This window comes from Melitaea cinxia, chromosome 4, assembly GCF_905220565.1.
Source record: "Melitaea cinxia chromosome 4, ilMelCinx1.1, whole genome shotgun sequence".
Lineage (NCBI taxonomy): Eukaryota > Metazoa > Arthropoda > Insecta > Lepidoptera > Nymphalidae > Melitaea > Melitaea cinxia.
Window position 1 is genome coordinate 14286809 of NC_059397.1, and position 26377 is coordinate 14313185.

The 26377-nt window shown below is 30.5% G+C and overlaps 2 long non-coding RNA genes across 2 annotated transcripts; one reads left to right on the plus strand and one right to left on the minus strand.

Annotated features, from left to right (window-relative positions):
- The first annotated feature begins 1562 nt into the window (after positions 1 to 1562).
- Positions 1563 to 25923, plus strand: LOC123669929. Its single transcript, XR_006745828.1, has 2 exons — positions 1563 to 1656; positions 25780 to 25923. It is a non-coding gene; the product is annotated as an uncharacterized LOC123669929 (long non-coding RNA).
- LOC123669928 lies at positions 11336 to 11854 on the minus strand. The gene is made up of 2 exons (XR_006745827.1): positions 11813 to 11854; positions 11336 to 11625 (listed from the first exon to the last, which is right to left on the minus strand). It is a non-coding gene; the product is annotated as an uncharacterized LOC123669928 (long non-coding RNA).
- Positions 25924 to 26377: the final 454 nt, after the last annotated feature.

The following is a 26377-nucleotide window of genomic DNA, read 5'->3' on the forward strand; positions in this document are numbered from 1 at the left end:
CACGTTAATCTGTCGGTTCTGATTGTTATCACAAAATACCCGATAGCGATTGTTACTCATAATAGGGAATGTATCCTCCAAACTGCAGAGGAGCAGCGTGTTGGATTAAGCTCTAATCCTTCTCATACATGGAGAAAGAGCCCTATTCCCAAGAGTGGGCTACAGTTACAGTGTTACAGGCTAAATCGTAGAAAAGTAGGAGTGTGCTAAAATGAAATAAGCTTTGTTGACAATTTATCATACAATATCTTTGCTTAAACGGACTTTTTAACTGACTTCCAAAAAGGAGGAGGTTCTCAATTCGACTGTATTTTTTTGTTTTTTTTTTTGTTTCCATGTCTTACTCTTGTAATTGTTTTAAAAGGATGTTAAAGGCTGAATCTTGACTATTTGGATGACTTTTTAATTTTTATTATTTTTATTTTACTTTTATTATAAATAAAAGTATGTTTAAGGGGAGTAAAGTTAAGTGCCCTAATTACTTGCCTATTCATCAGATCAATTGATATAAAAATATATATTTTGACTACTAAATAAAACTCTATATTTATTGGTTGCGGATGAGCTGATGACAGTTGAATAATGTTTTCAATAAAAGTATTTTTAGCCGACTTCAAAAAAGTAGGAGGTTACTCGATTCGACCGTATATATATATATATATATATATATATATATATATATATATATATATATATATATATATATATATATATATATATATATATATATATTATGTGTGTTCGGGGATAACTTCGTCGTTTATGAACCGATTTTGATAATTCTTTTAATGTTGGAAAGGAGATATCTTAAGCGTGGTACCATGATAAGGAAATCAGGATTTGATGACGGGATCCTAGAGAAATCGAGGGAAAACCTTGAAAATCCGCATAACTTTTTACTGGGTGTACTGATTTTGATGATTTTTTAATTTAATCGAAAGAAGATGCTTATCACGTGGTAACATTTAAATTTCATCGAGATCTGATAACAACTTTTGGAGTAATCTTTGATAATGCGTATTTACTTGACTATTTTTTCGTCTACCCACGTTGTATTACTTGTCGATGTGATTGGAGTCGGTTTTTTTTCGTTTGCCAGCAAACAATTATATTATTTATAATAAATCATATCATTATAAATTACATATATTTATATTTTGTATGTATCGAACGAATAAAACGGTCAATCAATATTTTCCTATTTCTGACCATATTAAAAAACAAGAGATATAAAGAAGTATTTTTACAAATAATAGTTATTGAATTATAAATTGTTTTTAGATAAAACAAAATTGGTGCCAAATACGAGGTTGTTACGTCTGTTACTCCGTCCTCGTTAAGTTGTAATTGTGATACTCGCAGCCTCGCTTGGTGACTACCGAGTGAATCAAGTCCGCGGCCGGCGGCAGTGTAAAACTGACTCTCGTACGCACAAGTGCTACCTATGTAACCGTTCAAAATGTTTATTTACAAATATACGAACTTAAACACGCGGAAAATTAAGACGTGATTTAATCGATTGACATTTTAAGAACTAATCGATCGAAATATTAGATTGTGTTTGTAACTTAAGTAAAGTAATATTGAGTGCAATTTTTTTGAAACTTTTCTGGATTGATAAAGTTTTGACATGTGTTCTAGATTTTTTTAATTAACGTAAGTTATATTATTAAATATATTTATTTTTACTTGGAACTTTTTCTAGGAATTTGCGTTCGGTTTATTAAATTCCTATTACTACATTTTTATTTGTAGTTGTTTATTTGTTTAGGTATTTGAAATTTGCTCACGGGACTTCCCATTGGATATTTTATGGACTTAGAAAATTAACGAATATTTTATCTTGGTACTATTATATTTACTATTATTTTTTTTAGTAATTCTTCTTAAGATTTATCCCGGATACATTAAAAAACATTTATGTTGGTAGTCTCAAGGCAGCCCACCTATATTTTAATTGGTAATAAACAGTATTTTGAAATAGTTGTAATTATGATGATATATTAGTCGTATCATAATAATATGTAAAAGTGTCAGGATGTATGGATGTTTGTTACTTTTGCACGCGTAAACTACTAAACAGATTGTATTGAAACTTGGTATCTATGTGGATAGGTGGATATCCAGAATAATATATACGTCAGCTATTTTTTATCCCGATATTATCAAGAAATCATAAATTACACGGGTGAAGCCACAAACAACAGCTAGTAATTAGTAATAATCGCAAAGTAAATTTATTTTATTTTTATTTTTATTTTATTTTATTTGAGAAACAAACAATTATTACAACACTCTTAAATAAAAACAATACAAGAAAAAACACAAATCAATCAAGTTTCCACAGAAAATAAAAGTTCGAGTTTGAGAGACTTGTAACATGGGAACAAACGTTCTTGTTAGGATTATATCACATGCATACCATATAAGAGAAAGTTATTAACTGTAGAATACTTGAACGTGAATGAGATGTGAATGTGAGACAGAACTTAAGGTTATACAAATCCGTACCTTCACACATATTCACTATACATAAATAATGTATGTAGAAGTGATAATAATAGGTATAAATCTCGTGGAATTTTCTGTGTGTAGCCATTATTATTTAATAAATATAATTACGTAACCAAAGAGTGAACAGATGGGGAAGAGCCTTAATAATATGATCCCATTAGTATTTTCGTAAAAAAATACATATACCCTATAACCTTAAAATATATTGTATGTAATTAAAAAAAAATTGTAGTACATTCCTTCTATTACTTAAATATTGTTGTTTAAATATGGCATTAAATAAATTAATAGATATAATAAATAATAAGACTTTACAATAAACAAATGCTTTCCCTGTAAGATGCAATCTTGTATCAGGGTTTCGGACACATACAAAAGCCCCGATGAACATCTGTTTGGCGAATTTATTAGTGTAGCTATAGTTGCGGTGACCACTGCGACAAGCCATTGAGTTTGTAGGTATTTACATAATAAGGATTTTATGTGATTTATTATACGCAAAGTTTTAATCACGTTAATATGAAATTAACGTGTCGCACGGGTACGACAAACAATATCTGTATCAAAATATTAAATATTTAAGTATTCCGAATTTTTTTATCACAAGATAGCAAACAATCGCAGGTTCTGCAGCCAGTATCTTGCAACGTTGCAAGCGCGTCGTAGACTCTCTACCTCTGTCGACCTGTGTGCTTTGGCTACCTTACTCACCACAGGAATACAATACTATTTAAGAGTAGTATTTGAGGTATTACATTTAGAGGAAGATATTTTCCTGCCGTGTCCTACCTCAACAATTAGAGCTAGCATTGAACTGAAGATGAAATAATATCTGGCACCTTAACAGCAGTATAATTGACATAAGATGTTTGTAATATCTACACTAATATAATCATAATATTAGTGTAGATATTACAAACATGTAGTTTCTTATAACACTAACTACTGTGTTTTTCTGTCGTTTCCGCTGCTACTTATACTTAAATTACATTGTTTGTCTAAAGTTGATGGTAATTTTTTAGTTTGTTTTAATTATTTGCTATGTTTTTTTAGTTGTTTCATATTTCCTCTATTGATATGGGTTATTTGCAAAAAATCCCTATTAGTTACAAGATCGCCTCTGCACTTTGTTAGGATAGAATATCATAATTGTATCTAATGTAATTTTAAATGAGCAATACAGCACTAAATAAATAAATAAATAAATAAACCTGTTTAAGATGTAATTTAAAGATGAGGCAATAACAAATATATCACGAACGGAAATCAAATTCCCGACACACGATATGAGAGAAAAATAAATATTTTATTTTAAGGATTTACGAGGGAGCGACGTATATTATATTTCTTGTTGTATGAGGTGTAAAAATGAAAATAAATGTCGTTTTCGTGTTTACTTTCTGACGTGTGTGTAAATTGTTGTTAAATCGCGTCGTGTTTATGTTTTTCATATAATTACATGTATTTATATTATAAAATTGAAGTTTTGATGTAATGTGCTCGTCGAGAGATTCTAAGTTTTATATAAATTTTGTGTTAGCAAGGCTTTTTATGAAAAACAAAATTAAGATGAATTTTATATAATTATATAAACTATTTATAATCATCTTATACATAGAAGTGAAGCAGTAAACGACATAACATGCTTTACATTTAAAAGAAATACCTACTCCATTTAAATGAAATTAGAATTTTTTTTCCATAAAATTAGTTATAATGATGGCCATCCATATAGAAAGTAAATATGTAATGATTTTGTTTTTACATAGAGAAAGGCATTTAAATCAACTAATTAGTCTTGTTTTTTTTTTTTAAATTAATATTAATGTTATTTTACTTTTACTTTGTTATTTAAATTTGTATTTTTCAATAAAATAGTCAAATTTATTAATGCACTTGAAATAGACCAGTGGTCTTGTACGGTGTACAAATATTATATTTTATTTCAGAATTCTGTTATAGTTTCTAAGCTCGGTCTTTCTTATATTTTGATAATAATAGCGTTAAAAAAATTAAAGAAACACGCTTTTATAAATAAACCAAATTAAAAGGAATAATCTTATCAAATTAGTATATTGTTATCAGTCCTCGATAAGTCAACTAAGTTTAAATGAAATCTGAACGTTTGATTAAGGCGTTCAAAATGAAATCCAAAGGAGTCGGTTACAAACATACAAATGAATCTAATAAAAAGCGAGTAAAAATATGTTATGATTCATATAAATAAAAATGCATCACTGAAATATTATGACCGCAAATAAATTACGAACGTACTAAACTGATTGTACTAAACTGATGTTTTTTTTTGTTTTCGCTATTGTTAAGACCGCTTTGTTTAAAAGAAAAAAATTTAAAATTAATGTTTTCACCAAGTTCGCTTGTTCAGGTAGTTGGCGACATTTATCAGATTCCCTGACAATATATGGCTTCGATAATTTTATTCTAATGAGTCATATCTTTATAACTCGCCTAAAATTTAAACACAAAATGTCCTTTGACATAAACAGTGCTTACTAGCTTTTCAAAGAACTCGCATGACGTCGGGTATTCCCATAATACTACTATGTGTAGTGTAAAGATTAGGTATATGTCACCGAGTATAAAAACTCTATGAAGTACAAATTTATGTTTTGCTTTTATCCATATTCATATTATTTTGAAGTTGAACTACTATAAATGTCTTTTTAAATATAATACAAATAATTTCTAGGATATGTTACTAACTGTTTTAACGGTTCCAATTTTTCTAAGTGCATTTTCTTTATTTGGAGTTGCAGTGTAAATTATTATATACTAGGTGTGTCATTTCAAACTTCCAAAAAACAAAAATACCGATCCAAAATATTTCCCTTTCATCCTTTTTTCCTTATTTGTTATTATTATTACTGTTTCTTGTTTTACAAACGCAATACTTTAAACATCATTTATTCGTAGAGATTACACACAAGCGTAGGATTTTGTTGTCTACTAACATTCTTATCGTGTTGTTCTTAAAATAGACGATACGAATAAATCCTTAACGAGTTATTTATGTAATAATTAATTTATAGAAAATAAAGTGTGATGTAAATTTTATCTTCGCAACGGAAGTTAAGTAATGCGAATCCAGTATCAACATAGTTGCGTTTCTCGTTCCTATGCTTTTTATTCGTAAATGGTCAGTTGGTATAAATTATATTTAGGGGACATCTATTAATTACGTGAGTTCTCAGAATGGGGAGGGATCCGATGAAATCTCACCAAATCTCATTTAAACCGAGGAGGGATAATCGAAAATCTCACATCAACTTCAAAAAAATATAAAATATTACAGATATTAAAAAAAAAAATATATTTTGAGTGTACATTTTGCGCGCTAAAATAAATCTCATGGCTATATATTATAATTTAAATAAATTAACTATAGTATACTTGATCAGTTTATTATTTCCTGTCAATCTCTATTATATTCAGCGTCAATTTCACGTAAGGGGAGGGGGAATCCAAGCAAATCTCACTGAATCTCACCTACGGGGGAAGGGGTTTTAAACTGATCGAAAAATAGCCCATATAGTTAATGGATTACATTGGCCCCCTTACATTAACATACTTATATATTAGTACTTACTTAGACTACGTTCTTTTAGGTTCGATTCCCAATTGGGATAGACATTTTTATTTGTAGAAATAGTTGTTGCCAGTTTGGATGTCTGTCCTTTTGGGTCCCCACCGTGTTTCGAAAAGCACGCTTCGTTGTTATCATATAAATGAAATATATCCGCTAACCCTCAGTGGAACAGCGTGGCGGATTAGGCTCCGATCCTTCTCCTACATGGAGAAAGAGGCCTATGCCCAGCAGTGGGATGTTACAGACTGAATCGTAAGCGTGGTCTTATGTATAATTGAAGTAAAACTTTTTTACGCACGCTTGACTTGGAGAGTAAGCTGCTGAATGTGCGGTGAAAGCGTTATGAAAAGTGTGATCGGGTAAGGCGAACGGAAGATGAGAGAGATATAAGTTAGTAAAGATAGAAAGACAGAGAGTTACGTTTCGTAAGTTTTACTTCAGTCGTGCGGACTAAAGCGCGCTCGTTTTTTAACCGACTTCCAAAAAAGGAGGAGGTTCTCAATTCGACTGTATTTTTTTTTTTTTTTTTTTTTTTTTTTATGTATGTTACATCAGAACTTTTGACTGGGTGGACCGATTTCGACAAATTTTCTTTTAATCGAAAGGTGGTGTGTGCCAATTGGTCCCATTTAAATTTATTTGAGATCTAACAACTACTTTTCGAGCTATATCTAATAATGCGTTTTTACTTGACGCTTTTTTCGTCGACCTACGTTGTATTATACCGCGTAACTTTCTACTGGATGTACCGATTTTGATAATTCTTTTTTTGTTGGAAAGTAGATATCCCAAGCTTAGTACCATGATAAGAAAACCAGGATCTGATGATGGAATCCTAGAGAAATCGAGGGGAACTCTTGAAAATCCGCTATAACTTTTTACTAGGTGTACCGATTTTAATGATTTTTAATTTAATCGAAAGCCGATGATTATCATGTAGTTACATTTAAATTTCATCGAGATCTGATAACTACTCGTTGAGTAATCTTTGATAACGCGTAGTTACTTGAATATTTTTTCGTCGATCTACGTTGTATTACTCGTCGATGTAATTGAAGTCGGTTTTTTTTTCGTTTGCGAGCAAACACAATTATTATTATTATTATTTAACACTTTACCACACATTTGAAATTACATAAGGAAAATAACAATATTATAACTTAAAAAAAGCCTTATCATTTATATGAATTATATTTAAATTTAATAATACTTTAGGTAGAGTTGACTTTACTTTTCTAACCTTTCTCTACAATGTAATTTTTTTACATTATTACAAAATATCGCTCAGTCGACCGTGCTAGTCTTAACAGTTACAAATTGCGATAAATAACAACTTTATTCTTAGGTTTTTTGGATTTATATGACGTTGACAACTTGATTATTTATTTATTAGATGACTTTGTTACTTTCTTGTTATTTTGAAAATCGTACACTTTATAAAAAAAAAAAAAACTTTTGTTTTTAAATATTTTAATAGAGTTGCCAAAAAATAGTTGAACATTTTTTTTTGTATACAACTAAACGGAATAATTCGAAACAAAATATACTTCGATTAATATAAACACAAATATTTCCACAACAGAACGAATGAGGTTAATATAGCATTTAAATTATAAAAGAAAGTTCTTACTTGTGAAGTAATAAGGTGATAAGTTTTAAATTCATACAATGTATATCTACATATTTTCTAGTTTCATGTTTTTAAAATAGTTTAAAATAACAAAAACAAACTAAATAAAATTACTATCACTTGAATTTCTACTGTAACAATGAATAATGAAAAGTGACATAGATATCTAACATACCTAAATTGTTAAAAATAGAGAAAGGAGAAAAACAGTTAGTTATAAATAGTTATAATGTATATTATAATATATATAGGATTGCGGAAAACCGGGATGTCTGGCGCGAACTTGGGGAGGCCTATGTTCAGCAGTGGACTGCAATAGGCCGAACTGGTGATGATGATGATAGTCTTATATATATAGTTCTTGTGTCAAAATTTTAGTTAAAATACTCACAGGCAGATTTTTATGAAATTTTGTGTGAATATCGGGTAGTTCTGAGAATCGGCTAACATCTAGTTTTATACCCCTAAGTAATGGGGGGGGGGGGTTAAGGACTTTAGTAACATATACGGCAAAACAAAGTTTGCAGGGTCAGCTAGTGTATATATAAAAAATCTTTTGACCGATGTTAATGAAATTTTCCACAGATATGTGTGTTCAACGAAATATAGACTATATTTTATTTTGATCAATGACCGTGATATTTTTGTTGCGAAATCAAAACAAATATGGCGGTACATAGTTCACCCTATCAGCTAGTTTAACACATAACTTACATACTCGTACATAATGATTAAATTATTTATGATACAAAAGTGAGGTTGCCTTACTGAATGATTTTCTTTTTTTCCTCTAACTTACTGAATGTATCTGGTGAGTAAAAACGTGCGAACGACATAGCACCCAATATTGAAAGCTGTTTGCGTAAAAGGTGTTCTTGAAAGGTTTACATGAAACGACATGAATTGGTTACACAAACATTTTGGCGTTGTATTCATCGGGAAACGTAAAAGCTTATATGACTAGCCCGTTGGCGCAGTTTGTAGTGACCCTGCTTTCTGCTCCGGTGGTTGTGGGTTCATTCCCACCCCGATTCTGGGTGTAAAATATATATTTATTTATATATGTATTGTTTATATGTATGTTTATCGAAAAAAATGTAAGTATACCAGTTGGCTGTTACCTATAACACAAGCATTAAGTTGCTTACTTTAGGAACGGATGACCGTGTGTGTATGTTGTAGATATTTATTTTATTATTATTATTATTATATACTCTTCATACAGTTATATTTGTTTTTTTTCATCTTAACATATTACGCTAGATAGACTACTTAATATATTTAGCTTTATAGTCTTTGAATACGTAGTCTAATTTGACTAGTCTATATTCGCGTTAAGAAATTAGTGTCGTATCGCTGTCACTTAGCTTAGCCACAGCCCTTGATCAAATAAATGGTAGTAAATTAAAACGCCATAACTAAAACGACCACTTCAGATAGGCGTTGTTATATTTAAGTGTAAAAACCAAAAATAATCAAAATTTCTAAACCACAAAATGATTTTCAATGTTACTTGTGTAGCTTTACTTGATGTAAGAAATGCACAAGGTAGACCAATTCGTTTAAGATAACTTTACGGACGTATCTGACAAAGTTTTTCTAGAACATGTATTTTTTATTTGTAACAATATTTAACTCCATTTTTAACCGACTTCAAAAAAGGAGGAGTTTACTCAATTTAACCGTATACTCGTAGTATATATATATATATTTATTGTATACTTTTAAAGACTACGTATTATATAAGTTATACTAAATCAAGTTCATTTGGATCAAAGAAATAACAATAATAGTATAATTATTGTTTCAAAATGGCTAAGTTTTACAATAGGTACTCGTAAGTATATATGTATGTAAATTTTTATAATGCTCAAAATTAAATTGTAAGATATACACATATTACATAATATTCAAATTATGTATTTGTGTGAAATTTTCTTCTTGTAAAAGCAACGCAATATATAAGTGCAGCATGTTATCCTTGACACTATCTAGTAAGTTTACCGTCGCCATTTATATGACCTGTCATCGACAGCATATTATCCATACGTACAATGTATTCTTTTTATTTGTATTATCTGTTACCTAACAAAAAAAAACCGCTTAAACATACATACATTGAATTTTGAATACAAAATAAACTGTGAAAAAACATTTTTTAAATATCTTTTTAATCCAACATGAGATAGACTCGTAATAATTTTTATACACAGTATACTCACAATTTTATTGGTTTAATCAATAAATACTGTCCGTAAAATAACACGTGATGTTTATTGCTAAATATTTGCCTCATATTTACCAAGTTTATATTCATATACATAAATATGAATACCAATTTTCTTTCTTACCTTCTTTTTTCTATATTTGTTAAGGGTTTAAACGATCACGTTTTTCTCAACGTCTACCATTCTTATTACAATACATTCTAAGTTTTATTGTGTGCTTGTTAAAGTGCTCGACGTTTCACGAACAGAAACGAACATCTCGATCAAGGGATGCCAATATTTTTGTAGCTATTACAGTATATAAAAAAATATTAAAAAATAATATAAAAAAACGTATAAAATGTAATTCAGCATTCGCAGTATTTTAAGAGAAACCTATTTTACTTTTATAGAATTTATGCGATTTGTCATATTTTACACCTTTTAACAAACTTTTATAATCTTTTTTTATTATTAAATCTGTAACACGATACAAAAAAACAAAAATCTTTTTTTTCGTATTATAACATAAGTAATTACATTGTCACGGTCACTGCGAACACACTTCACCGAAATATCATAAGTTTCAAAAAACAGTCGCGTTAAGTTCCTTGGAATCAAAAACAGTAGCACAATAAATGCATATTACAGTGAGGTTGGTAGCCCTACCTCGACCTGTGTTCTACTTTCGATCTTGACCTTGATCTCACTTACATTTATGTAAAACTTGTTAGATATATATTTTACATGCGAGTGATCTCTCTCGGTTTTACACGGGTGCACTTATCCGGTAAATAACATTGGAAGTGCACTTAGCAAAATAAAATATTAAATTTTCTATTGTGTTTTATGAGCTGTGACTATCGAGTAGTTTAGGATGTGTATTGCCAATTAGCTCGTATTTGTGTATTAGCCACATACACTGTTACAAACGAACCTTGGAAAAGGTGGTATATATTAACCATCAAGTTACATAAACATTAGAATGAAGATAGCATTTATTTATTTATTTAACACTTTATTGTACACCAAACAAATAAAATAAGATAGCAACATTAGCAATAATTTGTAGAAAAAAAATGTACAAAAGGCGGCCTTATTGCTTAACCCGCCACCGGTGACGTCAATTTTACTTACATCATTGGTGACGCCGGTCTCATGCACCGGGATTTACAATGGAAGATTTATATAAATATTTTTTTTTACTATCTATTTTATATCTATGTATATATGTTCTTTGATAATAAAACAAAGATATTTTGTTAATCACAGTAAGTTTATTATATTTTTATTTATTTTAAAACAATGACACTTAAAACAAGAAAATTTGTTAACTTTTTAAACATAACTTTTGTTAGATCATAGAAAACACAAATATCAATATATTTTTTATATTAGTTCAGTCTTATCTCTTTTATGACACTAGGAACTTACATAAAATAAACAAAAAGTGGCATCATACCAACAAAAAAAATAACAAAAAATTAATCTAAAAAATGACTATTCTTCAGTCAAACAGTTTCTGCAGAAAGGCACTACATGTTCAAGACACAAATATTTTTTGCACTTGTCTGATGGCGATGTCTGATGGCGTTGATGGCCCGTCCTCATCGAGTACTTCTTGTAGAAGAGACTCGAGCCGACGCTGTTCATTTTCGAATGACATGCTAAAATAAATTTTATAATTTGAAATATGGTATTTTCGTGAAATATCGATAAAATTATGCCAATAAACTAACTAATCATAGGGAAATACAATCAAGTAATAACAAAACTGAAATAGTAAGTAAAAAATGTATATGGCTCTGATAAAATATGAACAATTAAAAATTCAACTATGACTGTTTTACTTACATAATCGGTGACACCGGTCTCACGCACCGGGATGGCGGAACTGGTGACGGGCAGCGTGCAATGCGGCAGCTACTCGAGATCACGACGAAAATCGATTACGCGGGATAAAGTTATTCGATTTTTTTAAAACGCCCAGTCTCTCAGACATATACGTCACCGATGGCGGGTTAAGAGCAATCTCTTCCAGGCAACCTTAGGGCAAAGGAGATGGTATATTGACGGTGTAGGTGTAGAGTATAATTTTATAAAAAAATAATAGGAAGCAACTCAATAAATAGACATACATACTTACATAGATAGTTTGTTTACATACATACAAACACACACATACACACATACATACACACTCATACACACAAAAGTTGATACTAGATAACTAAGAAGTTTTTAAACAAGATTAATAGTGACAGAAGAAGATAATCATAAGACTGGAAACTTAAGCAAAGGATTAAATCCCATTCGTTATAAGAAAGTGTAGTTTAACGGATTTCTTAAAAATAGGAAGAGATTGAGAACGTCTAATCCACAAGGGCAAAGAATTCCAAAGTCGAGCAGCTTGTACGGTGAAGGATTTGGTGTAGAAAGTAGAGGAATGAGAAGGAATTTCAAGAAGTAGATTGTTGGTCGACCGTAAACTACGTTCATGTAAATCATTTAGATATTTAAACCGCTCTTTTAGGTAAGATGGAGTTGCCGGATTAAACATAATGCAGTATAATAGCCTGAGAATGTGAGCATTCCTGCGAAGGCGAATTGTTTAGTATTATTATCTTTTGCGCTTGATATGACAAACTATTTTGACAAACTATTTTTTTTTGTTGAATATATTGTCTTGAAACATGAAATATTGTTTTTACGCTTTTTAATCATTTTTTTAATAACTTTTTAAAATAAATTTTATATTTTACATTATTCGAAACTTACGAAAACCACTTAGAATATTTACGGAAGTTGCACAATATCAGTTGATATATATATCTAATTAACGTTATCAATGTGTGTGTACTTTTTACATAAAAAAGTAGTTACAACGTTGATTAGATACTTGTTTATTTAATGATAGTCATAACTAGTTTTATAATGTACATCCACACATACAATTCAATTGAGATTAATCTAAGAAATTACTCGCGTTACGTATTTAAAATCTGCCGTCGAAATCTTTGAGAAAAGAAATAGGCTTTAAAAGTCGTATTTAACAATGAAAATTTTTATATTAAACAGAACTAGAAGTATATAATTTTCTTTAAGATTTTTTTAAAATAAATAATAAAAGAAGAATCTAAAGCATTCTGCTCAACAACAGGTATCTTTTGTTATCAATATTGGAAAGTAATTTATTTATTTGGAATTTTGGAATTGGAACGAGGTAAGTACTTAATATGGTGACGGCTTAATTCAATTATTATAATAGCAAATACATAATACATTTCCATATATGTATAATGAAAGATGTTCAAAATCTCACTTAACACTAATTTTAATTAACTTGTTCCACTTCTGTAGTTCACCTTCTGCACCACTTCTGTAGTTCACCTTCTGCACCACTTCTGTGTTAGTTATAAATGAAGTACTGTAATTGTTAGTTGTAACATTTATTAGCTGCGCTAAATTGTCAAAAGCATTACTATTATAAATTTTAAAATTGATCTTTAGTCCTAATTTCACACATTGACTTAGTCCTTGTTATACTATAAATTTTTTTCGTATAATTTGGGGTATCTTCGATTATGATGAATTTTTATTTAGATTATTTTTTTTAGGTAATATGTTCTTTCTGTACGCGGTTTATAATATAAAAAATTTGGTAAATGTAATGAAAATATGACGTGAAAGTAAATCAACCTTAATTGACATGCCCCAAGTGCACAGTTCCAGATGATTTTATTGGCATGTTACAAACGTTGAAATACTGTATCAATAGCATCTTCGAACTATCGTAAAATTACACTAAACATTATCATAATCAGTAGCGAAGCTTTTACACTTTTACGCAACTCAGGAAAAAAAAAAACACTTAGAGCGTTTATTATTAGCACCACACGACGGTTGCATACAATTGTCACTCATTCAGTAATTGACTATCGATTTTTATGTTATTGTGAGCACTAAAATAGCACCTTTTCAAAGAACATTTTTCTTGTTTTCTCAATCATATATGGTTGCTATAAAACAGATATACCTACTAATTACTAAGTTTTGCTTTATAAAACAACAAATAACGACCAATTTAATAATGATAACAAAAAAGCTTGTGCGTTAGCTTAGACATACGGCTGGAGTTTATTCCTTAACTAGCTGTGCCCGCGACTTCATCCGCGTGGAATTTAACAATAAAGTTCGCACAGCTATACACATGAGTTTTGAGGCCTATGTCCAGGCCTATGTCCAGTAGTGGACTACAAAAGGCTGCTGTGATGATGATGATGATGGTGACAGCTATAAAATAAATAAATTTCTAAAATATAGCAGCCTAAGTTACTTCTTATTACATCAGCTATCTGAAAATCAAAAGTTAATTTTTTTTTTGTATGTTATTCTCGATTTTAATTTTAAAAATGTAACAATGTTTTAATCTTATACTATTAAACGAGCAATTCTTGTATATATATATATATGTTGCAGTCAGAACTCTTAACCAGTCAAAAGTACTATTGACTAGCGAAATCAGTCAAAAGTACTTTTGACTGGACAAGTTGGTCAAAAGTGGTTTTGACTGAAAATTATTGGTTATTAGTACTTTTGACTGCAAATTCGCTGTTAAAAATACTTTTGACTGACGCTCTCCGTCAAAAGTAGTTTTAACTGCAAAAAAGCGTCAGTCAAAAGCATTATTAACTCGAATGTGAATAAATTTAGTCAAATGATCCTGATAAACCATAATAAATTTATGCCCGCGATCTTCTTGCGACTGCATGTCAATCAGATTGACTTGGCAGCGGCTGTTCATTTCAGTGTGCAGGATCGGTTTCTAAACCTGACCCATCCTTTTCTTGCTTTTCTTCCTTTGGCATACTACGCACATTGATAAATATATATTAATCATTTCTTTTGCAACATTAGCGTACTTTTTTGCCGTTGTATTCTTAAGTCTATCGCGACCACCATGCCCTATAGAAATATGAGCAGCATCAATAATGTCGTTGATTTCCTCAGCCGGGAAAAATATTTGACAGGTTCTGTGTTTGTAACTAATTTTTTTATACCACAAACTTCAATGTGTTAAAGCGTTGTAGTCTACTGTACTGTAATGGTGTTTCCTTTTCATTAAGTTTCGCGTCTTCCACATCCATTGCAAACTTTTCTAATTTTTCTTTTGTCATCTTCCATCGCTAATTTTTTTTGCAAAAAGCCTTCTTTCTTTTCGTAGTCACTCATTTTTGTTCTAATATCAGCACGTTCTCCACTAATAATGAGTAATATAAAAGTTCATATGTGCGTTTGTCGTTATTTTTATCGACCACCTTAACCTTTTAAGAGTTTTGACTGATACAATCAGTCAAAACCACTTTTGACGGAATCATTTAGTCCAAAGTACTTTTAACCAGCTCCATTGGGCAAAAGTACTTTTAACTGTGATTTTAGTCAAAAGTATTATTGACTAAAGCAAACGGTCAAAAGTACTTCTGACTGATTTTGCTAGTCAATAGTGCTTTTGACTGGTTAAGAGTTTTGACTGCAACATATATATAGAATCTGGATCTCGGAAACGGCTCCAACGATTTTCATAAAATTTAGTATATAGGGGATTTCGGGGGAGATAAATCTATCTAGCTAGGATTCATTTTCAGAAAATGTCGTTTTATCCCTGTTTTTAGGGAGTGAAAAAAATATCGTTAGAATGCGAAAGTAAATTTCGCATTTGTCAAGTTAGTTGCAATAGCTTGGTGGGAAATCGGTCGGTCGGGACCAACCGAGAAGATCATGGTTCAAATCCCCATGTCCCTGGTCAATTATTTTTTCTTTTTCTTTTTCTAATTGTACTGGTTATTTTTTATTTAAATAGGCTGGTCCTACTTTTTTATTTATTATGTCGGTAAAATCGAAAAATATTATTCATATCATTATTATTATCATTATTATTTTTTAATTATTTTTTATTTTTGATTTTTTATTTTTTTATATTTTTTATTATTGTCGGTAAAAAAAATATTATTCATATTTTATAAATATGTAATTCGTAAATATGATTTTCAAAAAAACACGATTTGTTGGAGCGCCTATCAGTTTTGAGAAGCAATTACTCTCAATCTTGTAATTGTGTATTTTATATCAATTTTTAATTTATCGTTATTTTTTATTTTTATTTTGTGTTAATTCATTATTAATAATTGTGTTTGCAGGCAAACGAAAAAAAAATCGACTTCAATTACATCGACAGGTAATACAATGTAGGTACACGGAAAAATAGTCGAGAAATACGCATTATCAAAGATTACTCCAAAAGTTGTAATCAGATCTCGATGAAATATGACCACATGATAAATATCGGCTTTCGATTAAGTTAAAAATCATCAAATTCAGTACACCCAGTAGTATGTTAAGTATTATGTAGTTAATGTTAAGTTATGTGGATTTTCGAGAGTTTCCCTCGATTTCTCTAGGATCCCATCACCAGGATATCTTCTTTCCACCAAAAAAAGAATTATCAAAATGTTTTCATAAACGACGAAGTTATCCCTGAACATACATTAATATATATATTAGCGACCCGCTCCGGCTTCGCACGGGTATAAAATATAATTATAGCCTATGTCATTCACTGAAAAAAAAAATGATTAAAATCGATCCAGTAGTTTTGATTTATTCATTACTGCCCGTGGCCCGCACGCGTTAACTTTAAAGTAAAAGCCGGCAGGAACTGCCGCAAACGCTACGTACCGCAATTTTTAAATCTATAATATCTTCAAAAATATTTAAATCATATACTGTAAAGGGCCATATAGATCTATATTAAATCAACAATGTATTTAAGGTATTTAATTAGATAAGGATTAATGCTGTATTGATTAAAATCGGTTTGAAAATTAGCCATTATTTGTCGTAAAAAGTAAATGACAAAAAAATGTTATTGTGGGATATTCATAAGAGATAGACATATATACCATAGCGGAGTTTTCTGTAGAACTTTTCAATGTGTATAATACTTAGTACATTATTTTGATAAATCTCGTAGGGTTCAGGCTGCGTTTGCAATGTAAGCGGAAAAATTGTAATTATTTACGACATCACAATAGAAACCTCAAAAATAACAGTATATCTCCACTATTTAATGGATGTTATTATAAATATAAACCTTCCTCTTCAATCACTCTATCTATTAAAAAAACCGCATCAAAATCCGTTGCGAAGTTTTAAAGATTTAAGCATACATAGGGACATAGGGACAGAGAAAGCGACTTTGTTTTATACTATGTAGTGATATATATATCGCAACTTCGGTGCAACAAAGTCACAACAGCTCATTTCTTAATTTTACAGGAGAGGACTTTTAATTTTTTTTTTTTTCGTTTTTACTTCCTCATTTCTGGATTATTATTTATGGTAGGTTTGAAATCTTTATAAAATTAATAGTTTACTTTCTTTGCTATAGTTTAAAAATCTTATATTAAATTATCAAAAAGTCCTAATAAAAGACATAACAAAAAAAGTGTCCTGAATTGTGACTTTGTTCCACCGAAGGTGCGATATATATATACTGAGTTTCCTTCAGCCGAATTGAGTAACCTCCTCCTTTTTTGAAGTCGGTTAAAAAAGACTTCATCCAAACCGGCAGCGAATCATTTTAACTCTCTCTTCTACTACTAATCCTTCACGATTTACTAAAAATACCGAGCGGAGCTCGGTCACCCAGGTACTATACGTAATTTCTCCCTTTTTATGTTGCGTACGGTATTCAACTTAGTTAGTTAGTTAATTAGTTCAGCCTATTGCAGTCCATTGGTGGGATTCACCTCAATAGCTACCTAAAACAATTAGTCATAAGTAGGAAATGCAATCCCGCGGATCCGCAATCCCGCAAATGCGGGATTCCGCATAAAATTGGCGGGATCACAAATGCGGGATTACACCTGCGGGATCCAAAAGATTTTATTTTTCTACACACCCGCGGGATCCACAAGATTTTATTTTTTTCAGCCTGAAGGCGTATAACAGTATATATGGCATGAACAGAGTTGGATTTCGTAGTATAATAATTATACCATTTGTACCATTATTTCATGTTTGTAGTATCGTAATGCAAGGATGCTACGTGAAAATACCATAATTGTACGAAGGTAGTATATAGTAGTTGTAGGTCGATTGACTTCATTTATTGGTCGAATCATTTTTTTTTATTGTTTACCCTTCAATATAGTTATTTATTAGGCAATAACGAATCAGTCGTCAAAAAGCTCCGGGGGTTCCCTATGTGGGGTAGTAAGTAATTTGTGTACTGTACGTAGTATACCTACAAATTCCTCGGGTTTTCCTATCTCGGTCGTTATAAGTTACAACTTTATTAAGTCCGTTCCACTTACGTAAGTAGAATCTAAACGTGCATTTTCAGCTGCTGCATGGCTAAACGTGCAGCAAAATACGATCGAATGTAAAATATGAAACCTTAAATACTTTATGTATACTACGAAAACAATTTCAGAAGCGAGTATCCGAATCTCGTTAGTATTTTTTTTTTCAGCCTTTAATTCACATAATATAATTTAGATTTTTGTCAGTATTTCTTATCGAAATATAATTATGCTATTTGTTTCTTTTAAATAAATTCTATTGTTTCATTTTCTGACTTAGAAAATAATTTTGAGGACCAATAATTCTAAAATACTACTCTAGGCACTGATGGTCTAAATCTTGCGGAATTGCAAGATAGTTTTGTAGGTGCTGCATTGTATTTCCCGTCATAAGTAGTTTGTATGAAAATGTATAGATACAGTGTGTAAGAAGTTATTACTCATGGTGGAACTAAATGAATTAATAAAGAAAAAAAATCTGAATCTATCTACTTTAATTCGATTACGACTATAAGTAGATACGATATACATTTAAGATTTAATAAAAATGAGTAACATCACCGTAAATGAGATAAGTGGCTTAATTCAGGAATGTCTGAACTAATTAGGCTTGCTCTGATGGAACGCTAATTACGCATTCAGCCCAATTACCTTTAATAGTGGATACTATAAGTAGTATGAAATTCTCATACTAATATCTGTTGCACAGTGGAAGCTAGATTCCTTTTAACCGACTTCAAAAACAGGAGATAAACGAAACTAATTTTTACAGTTATTTCAATTGCAGTCCTATATTTACAACATGAAATAGAAAAGATAATTATTGTGTGGCATACCAGTAAGAATGGTGGTAGTATTTCTTTATTGAATCACATTTCCGATTAAATTCTAGAAAATCGAATGCATAATAATGTTATATATATATGTATGATCCAAATTATTATCAATCTCAGAAACAGATTATTAAAATTTTTGAATATGGCATTTAGTTATATTAAAAAAAGTAATGTATCATACATTTTTATTTTTAGAATTCATATTAACATAATTTACATCAAAAATTTACAAACAAAGTAAAACTTAAGAAATAATTATTGACAGATAATAGTGTCATAAATCATGCCTGCGAATAGTGTAAACCATGTATGTGTAAACTGTAAAGTTCTATAAATATATTTATTTATTATGACATTTTTCTGTTTAACACAATACTGATGCTCTGGAATAAATGAAACAATCTTTTTGTCACTAGTGAAGGCTATGAGACGTTGAAGCAATTTTTTTTAGATTAATCTCAATCACACTCATCACACACACAATTAATGTTAGAAATATAAACATACCTTTTAAATTTATTAGACTTCATATTTCTTTCATCATCATTACAGCCTATACAGTCCACTGCTGGACATAGACCTCCACAAGTTTACGCCAAAAATAACGTGAACTCATGTGTTTTGCCCATAGTCACCACCCTGGGCAGGCGGGTTGGTGATCGCAGTACTGGCTTTGTCACACCGAAGACGCTGCTGCCCGTCTTCGGCCTGTGTATTTCAAAGCCAGTAGTTCGATGGTTATCCCGCCATCGGTCGGCTTCTTAAGTTCCAAGGTGGTTGTGGAACCTTGTTATCCCTTAGTCGCCTGTTACGACACCCACGGGAAGAGAGGGGGTGGCTAAATTATTTAGTGCCATAGCCACAGAGCATATTTCTTTAAGTAATGGTAATAAAAAAAGTCATGTATTTCGAGAGAATAAGACAAAATTTTCGGATGCTTAGTGTTTTTTAAAATTAGTAAATTTAATAATTAAAAAAGAACAAAAACGCAACTATTTTTAAATGATTCCTCATTAGTATTAATTTATATATCTCTCTTATATTCTTTTTCCTACTTTTAATTTGAGTTAATTTACCGCTACCAAAAGTATGAAATTAGTGACAATGAACTTATAACCTTATCTCTTCTCATAACACCACTTTATGACTATTGAATTTACCTTACTACGTAGTTTGATAATAAAATGTGCGTACTCCTTAATACGTATTAGCAGTATGGTAATTAACAGTGTGTTACGTGTTCCGAATTACAGTATTATTAAAATTAATAGGATAAACACACAAGCTTCTTTAGGTTATACGTAATTGTAGTTAACCAAATGAATGCTATGAGATCATCTCAACCGCAAGTTAATTTATTCCTCAACCATTTTCAGTGACGCTAAATAGTACAAATTTGTATGCAACTATTAACTTCCCAGCTGTATAACAATAAGTTCTAGTTTTGCTTTTTCATAAGTATTGGTATGGAAAATGTGTAAAAAAATGTTTACTGCCACTGTAAAATTGTCCTTCTTAAATATCACATTTTAAACTTCATTATTGTTACAAATTTTACATTTCACTTTTACATCTATTTTTTTTACTAGAAAAAATAATTTGAGTTTATTGTATTTGATTTATTAATTTAGTTCAGTTCTTAATTGTGTTAATTTTAGTTAATTATAATAGCTACTAGCAGATTATTTTCTCAATGTCACGTACAACGGAGAAGACACGATAGAGATTGGTCGGAGCTGTTGGGAACGCAAGGTTTTATCTTATTATTGTAATGATACGAAATGAAATGAAATTATTTATTTCGCCATAAGGTAATTTAAAATAACATACACGCACATACATTTAACAAAAGTCAAAAAAATCTACATTTAAAAAAATAAAAGAGTGATATGGTTGCTAAGAATTTCAAAATTGCTACAATTTTAATATTAGGTACATTACTAACTTAGGTAATACACCCAGTGCAATGTAATAAATAACAATATTTTTATTTTGCATTAGTTACTATTGTCTCGATAGCCATTGCCTATATATTATGATATCGGTTTTTTACATAACTAAATTATTAATATAATGTAATAATAAGTGAAGCAAAAACTTATTAAGAAAATTAAAAAAAGAACGGACGAGTATGAAATTTTGCACATTTATAGTTTATATAGAGAAAGGGTGCAAATGCTAATATTTTTTTAAATTATGCTTAAAAATACATTAAATCAATAAAAAAAATATTATACACACTACAGCCTGCAAAAAAAATCTACACTGACAAAGTTGTAGCGCGTCCTCAAGTAAAACCGAATTGTTTGTTATGTAAAAGCTCTTTTATGGTAAAATTATTTAGAAGCTGAAATAAATTACTTTTATCAAACAATTTACAACAGGCAGGTTAAATAGGAATAAAAAAATAGGCCTGATACAATAAATCTTACGACTGATACGAAATAATTTGCCACCTTTATCTTTTTAGTAGATATCGATTTCTTATAACAAAAACATCTTAATATATATACCTAATATTATATATATTATTTTTATATATAAGAATATAATATTTAAAAGAAAGAACTAAGTACGTAATAAAAAAGTTTCTAAAAAGGTACTAAATTTTTAAATCAGGAATTAAACTACAGGGCCTCACATCAGATATAGTGATTGCATCACAATGGTTAATTTGTGATCTATCGTTGTCGTGTCATTGGTAGAACTGTAACAGATGACTTGCAGTCTTAAAATCGTGTAATAAATATTATTTATTTATTTATTTACTCGTTATTGTACACCACAATATGCAAATATAAAATAATAATAATACAGATAACTTAAGAATGTGTAGTACAAGAGGCGGTCTTATGGCTAGTTAGCCATTTCTTCCAGACAACCCGAACTAGGATTGAATACTATTTATTTGAAGATCGGGTAGGTGGTGCAGTTACATTGTAATAAACTTACATACAAATATCTACACATTAATACTTACAAGCAATACATATATATACATTTGAATAATATAATATAATAAACTAATAAATATAATAACAGTATCTCATAGCACTTACAATCAATTTCGCCATAAATAAATAAAAATAATAAAAATTAATAAAAACAATAAATAAATAAATTTAATTGGAATCGTACTCAGTATTAAGGTAATGTATTTTAACTAATCTTTTGAACGTTGGGAGTGATTTGGCTTCTTTAATACATAATGGTAAATTATTCCATAGTTTAATTGCCCGAATGGTGAAAGACTGACTGAAAAATGTTGTTTTATGAACAGGCAATTTTAACGTTAGTCTCCTCGAAGATCTTAGGGAAGAAGGGTCCCCGAGAAATTCGAATATTACTTTAAGTCTAAAAGACTAATCGTCGCTTCAGCCTGTAATATCCCACTACTGGGCACAGGCCTCTTTCCCTATGTAGGAGAAGCATCAGAGCTTAATCCACCATGCTGTTCCAATGCGGGTTGGCGGGTATATTTCCTACTATGAGTAGCGTTCGGTATCAGGTGTACATGATAACAACCGGGACTGACGGCTTAACGTGCTCTCCGAGGCACGGTGGGGTCAAGGACTGCACAAACACTCAGACCACGGCAAACGCCTGTATGGTATACAAATGTTTGTCATGTGCGGGGATTGAACCCGCAACCGCCAGCGCAACAGGCAGAATCCATGGCTGGTGACCGTTGCGCCAACGCGGTGTAAACGACTATAATAATTTATACTTAATAGTGTTGGGTTAAAAAGTCAATTGATTACTTAATTCATATTTTTATTCTAAAGAATATCACATGTATTCTTAACTTAGTGTGAACAATCTATAACATTAATATAATCTCTACTCGAGAGCCAAGAATATATATCAAAGAAAGAATGAAATAGACATTATTATTATAATCCTGTTAACAAGAGGAAATAGCTTCGTAATTCCTGTTTCTACTATTTCGGCATGACCCTCTTTAAGTATGTGTAAAGCCACGTACAGACTGCGCATTCCCTTGATTTAGCAAAATTAAACATGCCAATGTATCCACTAAGTAATTGACAATACACACGACTCTAGAAACAAATCTATATATAAAAATGAATGTTTGTCTGTATATCTGTGTGTTTATAGAATAGTAAACTGTGCATTTGATCATGTCATGATCTTCAGCAAAGTGTTGTGCGTGAGCCCACAAAGGTTTCTGAGTTGGTACGACCAAAAAAATATATTAAAAAGCGTAGCAACGCGCGCAAGGTACAGTTAGTTCAGTATAAAACAACATCATTATCTCATCATGAGTCTCAAGTCCGCTTGATATCGTGTCAAAATGTTTGATCAATAAGCCGGCATTGGTTTATAATGGTAACTTAATATTTTTGGTTATCTACCACTTTGATAGACATTAATTTTTAAATTTTACTTTATAACTTCCCTAAATTAGTACAATATTAAAACTGTTATGGTTTTAACAGTTGATGATAACAGTTGATGGTTATCAATTATAATGGATTTTCCACCTCATTATTATGATTTTTTTTATATCACTAGGTTGGCAAACAAGCATACGGCTCACCTGATGGTAAGCGATTACCGTAGCTTATAGACGCCTGCAACACCAGAAGCATCGCAAGCGCGTTGCCGACCCAATCCCCAATCCCCCCAAGAGCTCTGGTCACCTTACTCACGAACAGGAACACAATACTGCTTGAAAACAGTATTATTTAGCTGTGATCTTCTGTAAGGTCGAGGTACTACCTCAGTCGGGCTGCTCCATATTTTGAGCAGGATGGCGATAGACTACCCATTACAAGTTGTAAATGTATGTGGAAGTGTGTTCGATATTTGTATTCTACTACGCGTATTTAGGATCGCGTTGTCTGAACATAGACTTATACATAAGTGCTTAGTTACCGTTTCGAACAAGAGGGACTTTCTCGGCAAGTAATATACGAGAATAAAGTATTACCGACTTCGTTTCGTTGGATCTTTTGTTTTTTTGTAAAAAACACCCTTATGGAGTTTTTATGTCTTTGTTCCGTGAACATGGAAACAACTAAGACGAGATTTTTTTTCTCGTCATAATGCTTTATTTGTCAGTAGTATAATAGGTTTCGTACGATTAATTGTCGCTTCAAATATTGTCTGACCTCATAATCAATGTAAAACAAATATTTGTTTTGGAATGATTTTTCTTAATTATTTTTTTATTAATAGTAGTAGCAGTATACAAATTTAGCTGAGTATTGATATATTTATTGTTTTTTTATTAACCGAATAAGTGTATAATATGATCCTCAAAAAAGTCTAACAGGTATCTAATTAAAATTTTAAAAAGATAATGAGAAATTATAAAACACGAACTGACATTTTAATATCAAAATAAATATAAACAAAAATGAAATTGCTATACAATTGAATGGGTAAAGTGTTACTTGAACCTGGTTAACCGGTTTTAATAATTACATAACGAGGTAATACAAGTGTAATAAAATACACTGATCATTTATACACTATTTGAAAAATTTATTTATATATTGTCATTATTTTATTTTATACATTATTGATTCTTTGTGTTATATTGTATTCGTATACTTTCGTAATCGACTCCTGGGTGTGAAATACACTGCAATTTAGTAACTTTGTAGTCAATAACGTTTTGGACGGAGCTCTCATATAGTTATGATTGAATTTTGCCTCGAGTTAAATTCGATTTAGTCATCAATTGTAGTACATGTAACTATTTGAGCCCCAAGAGTACCTATAATAAATTAATAATAATTATTAATCTGCTTAAAAAACCTACTTTAAGGTTTTTTAAATAGGTAAAATTTTGTTAAAAAAATGTTTCCGTGGTATTTTCGTATTTTGAAATTTCAATGAACGTAAAAAACCTTAAAAGAAACGTTCACTTTATCAAAAAACTTGTATTTTACATCTGTATTTCATATGTAGGTACTGCAAAGCTTAGAATATTTAATCTTTTTCTATTTTAACAAAATCCAGATAACCGATATTGGTGTACACTTAAACGCTGCTTTTGATTTTTGAACTTTTGAAATAATTATATAAAATTAATGTCAATATAGTAGTACAAAAAAGCGTATTATGTGGAGAATGACAATAGTATCTTATCTTCAATATATATGAGAGAGAAATCAGCACTATTTCAACGAAAGGTGACAACTTCCCCCATGGCTGCAATTTCCAAGATTTCCCGCATTCAAGAGGCAGGCAATCAGGCTAAGTGTGAAACGTGATGTGGCGAAATTATTATATGATTGAGAGAACCTTAAAAGTGATGTCACGTGAGGGCAAAGTGACTTTACTAATATTTAGTTAGTTAAATACTAATTGGTAATTCATTGTTATTTAATTCCCAGATTAAGTTTAATAGTCATATTTTTAATCAATTTAGGGTTAAATAATAAAGAATTGGGCGAACAGACTAATAAATTTGTATGGATTATATTTTTTTTAAATTCAACTAGTAATCGTATCCAATAAAATATTGATGATGGACATAATTATGTCTCTGCACCGTAACGTACACCGTAGAAATCAAAGGGATACTTCCTCTAAACTGCCTCAATTATCCTCAAGGTTTTCATTCTGTGTAAAATTATTACCTTTTCAGGAATAGACGTGACTTTCTTCGTTCTCCGGTACCTTGAAACGGCTACAGATTTTATATACATTTATGTACTTGAATTGATCATTTTTTTTGCCACTGGAGTATACTTAAAGATGTTACATTGAATAAATATTTTGCGTTCTTAAATATTGTTTCTATTGTTTTCAAATTTTAATTTTAACCTTAAATTAATATAAGTTTATTATACTATGTATATAGAAATGATGTGACACAAACTAGATTTTGGAGGCTCAACCAGAACTATCTTAAAACGCAACCTCAGAATATAAAGACAAAAAAGTAATGGTAAGTTACGAAGGCTTTGAGTGATTTAATAAGAAGTAAAGTCAAAACAATAGAAATTAGTCAATGAAAAATAACATAACAGTATCGTAAAAGTATCTATGTCATAATTAATAAGCTAACACAGTCTGAAGGATACAAGTCATAAACAATTCCACAAGACACTAAACGCAAAAGACTGGACCAGTACGCTGTATATGGATGATTTGCGGATATACGTCCGTCTTTTATTATGATGTTCTTTTTTCATCGTCAACACAAATTAAAATGTCAATAACAACTTCGGCAAACTTAACTT